This window comes from Microtus oregoni, unplaced genomic scaffold, assembly GCF_018167655.1.
Source record: "Microtus oregoni isolate MIOR12 unplaced genomic scaffold, Mior012 000002F_ref0000024, whole genome shotgun sequence".
Taxonomy (NCBI): domain Eukaryota; kingdom Metazoa; phylum Chordata; class Mammalia; order Rodentia; family Cricetidae; genus Microtus; species Microtus oregoni.
The window spans coordinates 36,179,492-36,187,477 of NW_024543061.1; the positions used below are offsets into that span (position 1 = coordinate 36,179,492).

Below are 7,986 nucleotides of genomic sequence, written 5' to 3' on the forward strand. Positions count from 1 at the left end.
CAGGGCAGAATGGGCCTGTGTGGCTGAGTGTATCTCGGACTTGGCACTGGGGCCCGAGTCACGAACTTAAAAATGGCACCTGGGAGCGTGCTGTGTTAGCTTGCGGGCTACAGGCTTGAGTCAGGGACAAAATAGCTCGACGTTAGATGCCAAAATGTAATGGCATAAACGAATGCAGACAGATTGTAAAAATATATACAGCTTTAATGGCAAAATAGACTTACAGAACCACCATTCCAGCGGAGACCAGGAAAGCAGAAGTGAGCTCTGCAAGCATGCTCGCCAGATTTATAGGTAAACATTAGCCCGAGGCGAACATGCCCCCTAAGGGGTGGGACTTATCCCTACAAGTCTCCAGTATTGGGATTACAGTTCTGAACCACCACACATGGGTAAAAGGATTTATGCCTGTGTAAGGATTGGTAGAAGAAACCATGCTAGATTAGTCAGTGAAATAATATAGCATGAAGGTTTGGTTTTTGTGTGTATGCAAATGTACATGCATGTTTCTACATCTGTGTATTTGTGCACATGGGAGGACAAAGGTCAACCTCAGTCATCTTTTATCCACTTTGTTTTTTGAGGCATGGCCTTTAGATTTGACTAGGCTGCCTGGCCAGTGAGTCCCAGGGATCTTTCTGTCTCTGCTTCCCCAGAATTGTTTGGCCTTTTAGGTGGGTATCAGGCTCAAACTCAGGACCTTATCTTGTACCACGAGCACTGTGCCAACTCTTCGGCCCCTCACATGGAGGTTTTAAAGCATGATCTCCAGGGTAAAAATGGCATGGATTCAGATCCTTGCCCTGCATTTGATTTGTTTACCTTTGATAAGAATATTAATCCCCCTGACAAAACTTGGTTTATGGAAAAATGGGAAGAATAATATATACTGCATATGATTATTGTAAGATTAAAATAAGGCACAGTGGTACACATCTGTAATGACAGCACTTGGGAAGTGGAAGCAAGAGGATTAGGAGTTTGAGGTCTTCCATGGTTACAGTAGGAGTTTGAGGCCAGCCTGGACTCCATGAGACCCACATCTCAATGAACAAACAAAACCAAGACAAAGCATCCAACACTGTTAAAGCAATATCTTTCAGAAGACCTCAAATGTGAGATATGGCATATACTTCACTTATTGTAGACAGTTTATCCATTCATTCATCCACACAGTATATGACCAAGTTTTGAAGTTGTGATTCTTGAGAAATGTTGAATTCCTGGATTGGGTTCCTAAAAGGCTCTTGGAGACAAACACTCAAACAACTTATTCAAGAACAAGGTTAGAATTAGTGTCCACAGGATAACAGGAGAGTATTGTGGCACCACCCCCTCCAGTCATTTCCCCAGGGTTCTCCGGAGCTGAGATGGCTCTCTCAGTCCTGACGTATTGGGTCCCTGAAAGGCAGGGGATAGGGCCCTGAGTAGGATAGATCTCCTCAGCTAAGGTAGTCTACCAAAGAGACACCAACCTAAGACTTGTCATTTTACTTTTCTCCCAGCAATTGGATAAAAAATCCCCAAAGAAGGCATTGTAGCAGTGTGAGGTTATCCATCGATGCGCTCTGCTGCTGTGCTTCATATGCATAAAAACTGAAGCTATATCTTTAAGTGATGTGATTTCAAAGGAAATACTTTGCTACCTTTCTGTAGATATCCTGTTGCTATCCTGTTACCTGTAGAGGATTTTAAATTTCTCAGCTGTTTAATGGTATCCATGTATTGGCAGAGGTTTCTGTCCTGCCCAGTCCCACAGTGCAGTTCAATCCCAAAGAAACACACAGAGGTCTACATTAATCATAAACTGGTTGGGCTATTAACTCAGGCTTCTTATTAACTCTTATAAGTACATTAACCCATAATTATTTTCTGTGTTAACCATGTGGCTTGGTACCTTTTATCAGTGAGGCATTCTCATCTTGCATCCTCTGTGGCTGAGTGATGACTTCAAACTGACTCTTTCCTCTTCCTAGAATTCTCTGGTTCTCATTGCCCTGCCTCTACTTCCTGCCTGGCTACTGGCCAATTAGCATTTTATTAGAACACAAGTGACAGGGTACAGACCATTGTACCACAGCATCCATGTCCCAGTACAACATCTCACTGTGAGAATTAAATTTATAGTAGCTTTTCCTCTTTGGCTATTCCAGAATCACTGCCATCATGAATAACATAGTAACTACCCAGACCAGGAACTTTATGACCAACTACCTATTTCAGAGGAAGCAAGTGGTCATGACTGTCCTTCACCCTAGGGAGGCAATAGTCTGAAAGACAGAAATTTTGGTACCAGCGTGTGTGAAACCACACTAGATGTCATCTTTTGGTGGTGGCAAGACAACTGGTTTCTGAATGATTTAGGATTCCTTAGAGTATACAAAGAAAAATGAACCCAAACACAGACTTGCAAGGGATCAGAAGAAGAGAAAGATGGCAAGAAAAAGATGCAAAGGAACTCAAGAACAGAATGGAAGTCAAGGGGGTGGGGGACTGTGAGGCCAATGTGAGCACTGACAAAAAGCAAAAGGAGTAAAGATTCTGTGGTGTCTTGATCTCCAGTGATGGTGCAGATTTCTAAGGAGAGAACTATATTAACTGCAAAAACATTTTTCTTTTTTCTTATATTTTTATTATTAAAACAATTTAAAATATATATAAATAAATATAAATATATTCCCTCTCCAAACTTAAAAAAATACAATGTATGCAAGGGGCTTTGCAAATTCCTGGCAAATGTAATATGCTGGCTATTTTATTAAGGGAAGGCCTGGGGATACAGGAGGCTCAGTGATGAATGGAGAACGGGAAGTTCTGTTCCTGGTTAAACTTACAGGCTGACTTCAAACTCAGAACTGGCCACTGGAAATATTTACGTTTATGGTATTTGACTAGTGGGTGTCATGTCAGCACTAAATGAAGGTTTGGGCTCTGGCTCCTGGTGGGAAGCCTCAGACTGACTGTGGGCATTCTTCTTCCGCTCGCATGAAAAATACACTTGAGAATGTTAGGGCTACAGTCTCTCCATCTGGGGAGCAGAAGTACAAATGGTACCGGAAAATGGGCAGAAAGCAAAGTGTGACCAAGGACCCGAATTTGGAAATCTTTGCTTTCCCTCTAACTACATCTTCATCCTGCCCAATTTTGAAATTTTTGTCATCTCGCTCAGATCCTTAGAATACAGAGTCTCAAAGGTGCGTACTAAATTTTTCTACCTCTTCTTAAACTTACTGAGCAAACTAAGAGCATCACTGCTCAGAGTGATAATGGTCCTTTTTTGACTGTTTTCTTGGAACTTAAAGGCACACACACGCATCTAGTTTTGATAGATTCATACTAAAGGCTTTTTACCTTGGTCCACTCCTACCACTATACCCCTAAAACAAGAGTCAGAGCTTATTTTGAGATTAAGAAATGCATCCTGATAGTTTGTTTTGCTTTTATTCCACAAGAGCCTACCACTGTGTCTGGACGCAACGGGAACGCAATAAAGCTAGCGGAATGAATGGATGCATTTCAGAGCTGGAAAGAGACATCAGAGATAATACGGTCCTGATGTTAGTGTGATATTCAGGAGATTAAGGTGTGTGCATGAGGGCCCATGGCTGCATGGGTTGGTTTAAGGACACAATGTTCAGAACCCCGTGGCCTGCCATCTTTGTATCACAGCACACATTTGCCTTTTGTACTTGAAAGGCCCAAGTAAATACGCTCTAGAAGTACTGATTGCACATCATTCCAAATGAAGAGCTTAACTTTTAAAGACACATTTATTTCATCAAAGCTAGGAGTGAAGTAGAACCTTAGAACACGAAATATTAATGAAACCTCTTAACTTTCGGTACTTTTTCTCATTGCATCTTTCCCAAATTTTTATTTGCAGGATGGACAAGGTACCTGTTCTACTCAATCCTTATTTGTTTTAGAGGTTTCATCACCAAATAATTTTTCAGTCTTAAAATTAATTTTTAATAAGTATACAGAGTAATGGATTCTGTATCACATTTTCACACAATATAATATTGTGAACACTGCACTTTGCTCACCCGCCTCCTCACAATAGCCCCCTCTTCTGCTTTCCGGTCATATATATGAATCTAGAGTCCACATATGAGTGGAGACACATGACATATTTGGCTTTCAGAATCTTATTTTGCTTAACAGAATGATTCCCAGCTCCACTCATTTTCCTGCAAATGACATAATTCCATTGTTATTTATAACTGGACAAAACTCCATTATATCAGTCAGTGTGTGTGTGTGTGTGTGTGTGTGTGTGTGTGTGTGTGTGTGTTTAGGAGGGGAGGGAAGGAAGGATGGAGGAAGAGAGAGATTTCTTTATTCATCTATTGATGACTATCTTGGCTGGCTCTATATCTTGGCTACAGTATAACCATTGGTCCACAGGAATCTGTGAAGAAAGCTAGCTTAGACTCCTCCAGGTACATACTCAGAAATAAAAGTGGTATAGCTGTGTCAGATGGAAGTTTTATTTTTAGTTTCTTTCAGTTATTAATATCACCAATTTGTAAAAATTAGAATTTAATCATGCATTAGACAAAAAAAAAGTGGGCATAAGAACAACCTTGATTGATGTCAGTATTTTACATAATCTTAAATTATAAAATATATTCAGGGCAAGGAAGGTAGCTCAGTCAGTGTCTTAGTTATGGTTTTTATTGCTGTGAAGAGACACCATGATTACAGCAACTCTTATAAAGGAAAACATTTAACTGGGACTGGCTTACAGTTTCAGAGGTTTAGTCCATTATCATCATGGAGGTATACAGGTAGACATGGTGCTGGAGAAGGAGCTGAGAGTCCTACATCTTCATCTGCAGGCAGCAGAAACTGTCACACTGGCCAGACTAGAGTTTCTAAGACTTCAAAGCCCACCTCCACAGTGGCACAAGTCCTCCAACAAGGCCATACCTCCTAATAGTATCATTCCTCATGGGCCGAGCATTCACACACCTGAGTCTATGGGGACCATACACACTCAGACCACCACAGTCAGTAAAGTGCCTGCCACCAAGCCTAGCAATCTAAATTTAATTTAACCCACAAAACTCACAAGATGAAAGGAATTGTCTCCCGAGCTCTATAGGAGCACTGTGGTACACATGTGTGAGCATGCAAACACACAGAGAATAAACAATATATGGAGTAAAAAATAAAAATACATATACAAATGTTCAATTGAAATAGAAAAAATTTAAGATCATCTGTGACCTCATGATCCTAACATAACAACAGCATCATTTCATTTTAACATTCTGATGCACTTTTTTTTAGTCTGCCTGCCCCCCCCCCCCCCGTGTGTGTGTGTTTGTGTGTGTATGTATGTGTGTGTGTAAGATCTCCCTTTATAACCCAGGCTGGCCTAGAACTTGCAGTCTTCCTGAGTGGGCCTTACACCTGGCCCGATTCTTTTAATCCTAGTCAAATTGTCTATAGTTATGACCCAGGAACACCTCTTCAATATTTTTTCATGACATACGAGGATTTCCATGTTTTAGCACAGCCTCTGTCACTAAGTGTTCAAAGTTCATACAACACTCCACTGCATGCATACACCATACACCACGGCTGACTTCATTAAACCCCAAAGGTGGATGGAAACACATGTCCCGCTCATTTACTACTTGAAATCAAGCAAGGCTAAGCATTTGAAATTACTCAATTTTATCCATATTTTGGGCTATTTCCTTAGGATAAATTCCCAGAGTGGGATTACTGCATCAAAGAAAACAACATTTTTTTTAATGGCTCCTCAAACACAGGTTGCCAAAGTCCTTCTAAATGGGAGAGAATTCAGTTTAATTAAAGATACTGAGGAAGTAGCAGTTCGAATTTCCTGTAGTCAGTATTGCCAAGCAACTAGCAGAGGCCAAATGGTGTAAAAAGAGAAATATGTTCTATTAGATCAACCTTTTCCACCCAGTTTATGGAGGGCAACTGAGAACTCTACTGTGTCCAAAAGTTATTACTTAGACAGCTACACATTGGCACTGCCAGTTAAACCATGGGGCTGAATTCCTGAATTCTGGTCTGTGACAGTTCTCCATTGAAAAAGTAAGAAAAACAAAGTTTAGGGGTCTAGGGTATAGCTCTGTGCTGACAGCGCTCCAGCCCTCTTCTGGCTTGTGAGGCACCCAGCTTTTATCTCTGGCACTGACAGGGAAGGAAGCGAGTCAGGAAGGAGACCATTTGGATCAATAGTATACATCTTACCAGGTGCATTCCTGTTGGTAAGACTTGAGGGGATGACTTTGTGAGTTTGAAACTTTCTTGAACATTAAGTCTTATTATCAAAAGCCAACATGGCTTAGACAGGGGCCTCTCTAATCAAAGAACATCCCATGGCTGGGTTTGCCATGCAGAACACGCAAAAATTAGATTGAGTGTTTCCTGTTTGTAAACAATGGCCATGCTGAGGTGGAACCCACAGAAATACATTTGGATAAGCTAATTAAACACACCTGCACACTTCAGTCTGCGGAAAGGCCCCAAACTGAGCTGTCCGTCTCACAACCAAATTACTGGGTTTAATCCTCAAAGTAAAGACAGTTTATGATGTCCCAGAGATAAGCTGAAAATTAGTAAAGGATAAAAAGAACCTCTTTGCATCTGCAATGCTTTTATTAAATGTTTTCATAAATGTTAACTTTAAAAGAGCCTTGATAATTATTATTTTTCTGCCTATTTTTCCAAGTAAGAAGAAAAAAGTTGAGATAGATTGGATAATTTTTCTTCAGGTGATAAGCGAAGAAGGGGTTGAATCAGAACTAAAGTTTTTTGACCCTAAGTTCTATATTCGTATTACACCCACCCCTAATTAAATACCGATTACAAGTACTATTAGAGAACTCGGACCATTCCACAAATCCCTGCACATAAGCATCACAGTGAAAGGAAGGTGAAAAGGAACAAGAATTTGGATTAAAACGTTTATCCCAGCTATCCATGGCACATAACTTTAATCCCCACACTTGAGAGGCAGAGGCAGGTGGATCTCTGAGTTCCAGGCCAGCCTGGTCTACAGAGTGAGGTCCTGGACAGCCAGGGCTACATAGTGAGGCTCTGTCTCAAAACAAAACAGAAACAAACAAAAAAGAAATATCGCCCAGCTCAGCTCAAGGCAACAGAGAAAACTGGCAAATGGGATGGAATGAGCAAGCTCCCCAGCACTCACGTTGGGGAAGGACGTGCACTGGAAGCTGGTCACCAAATCCTGAAATCTATAGTCAGACTGATGGCCTTCCCTCACAACCCATTTTTAGTCACTTAGAAGACCGAGATTATACAGTGTGCCTTGTAATCAGGATTTCAGAAAGTGCACATGCTCTATGCTGTCGTTAAATCACCAGTGTGTCCTTGGGGCGCTCTTAGAATCCGAAGAGACTTCCGTAGAATACCCGAGCCAGTACTCAGATTCCTACCCACTCAGGAAAATGGGACTGAGACAGAGTGTAGCTTGCATGAGGTCTATATTCAGGAAGTGTAGGGAGGACCAGAAAGAAGCTGTCTTCCTGTCAAGTCCTTTCCCATGTACTATTATGGAGAACCAACATTTTCTTCTTGTCGTCAACTTTCCATGGAGTCAGTAAAACAGAAATTCTGCCCTGCTGGAAAGACTCAAACTGTGACCTCTTCAACATTTCTAGTGGGAAGAGTAACAGACCATTTGCACTGAGATGATAAACCCTGACACGCATCATCTACATTTCCCTGGGTGGAGACACTGATGGTCCTACTCATTTCTACAGCTTTTTTCTCTCCATGTCCCTGGGCTTTTGACTGTGCTGGGTGAACACCATTCTCTCCAGACCTAGAGTTTTGAAAATTCATTAAGAAGTCCCATTTGGTTGTATTACACGCTGTATTTTCCAATCTCTTGGCTGCATGTAAAGCTATCACATCAACCCCCTCTGCCAAACTCTCATCATATAGATTCTATAGGAGGATATGAGAATGAATAAAGGA

At 41.2% G+C, this 7,986-nt stretch overlaps 1 pseudogene; it reads left to right on the plus strand.

Moving 5' to 3' along the window:
* The first annotated feature begins 2,166 nt into the window (after positions 1-2,166).
* LOC121442095 lies at positions 2,167-2,536 on the plus strand (annotated as a pseudogene).
* The last annotated feature ends 5,450 nt before the right edge of the window (positions 2,537-7,986 follow it).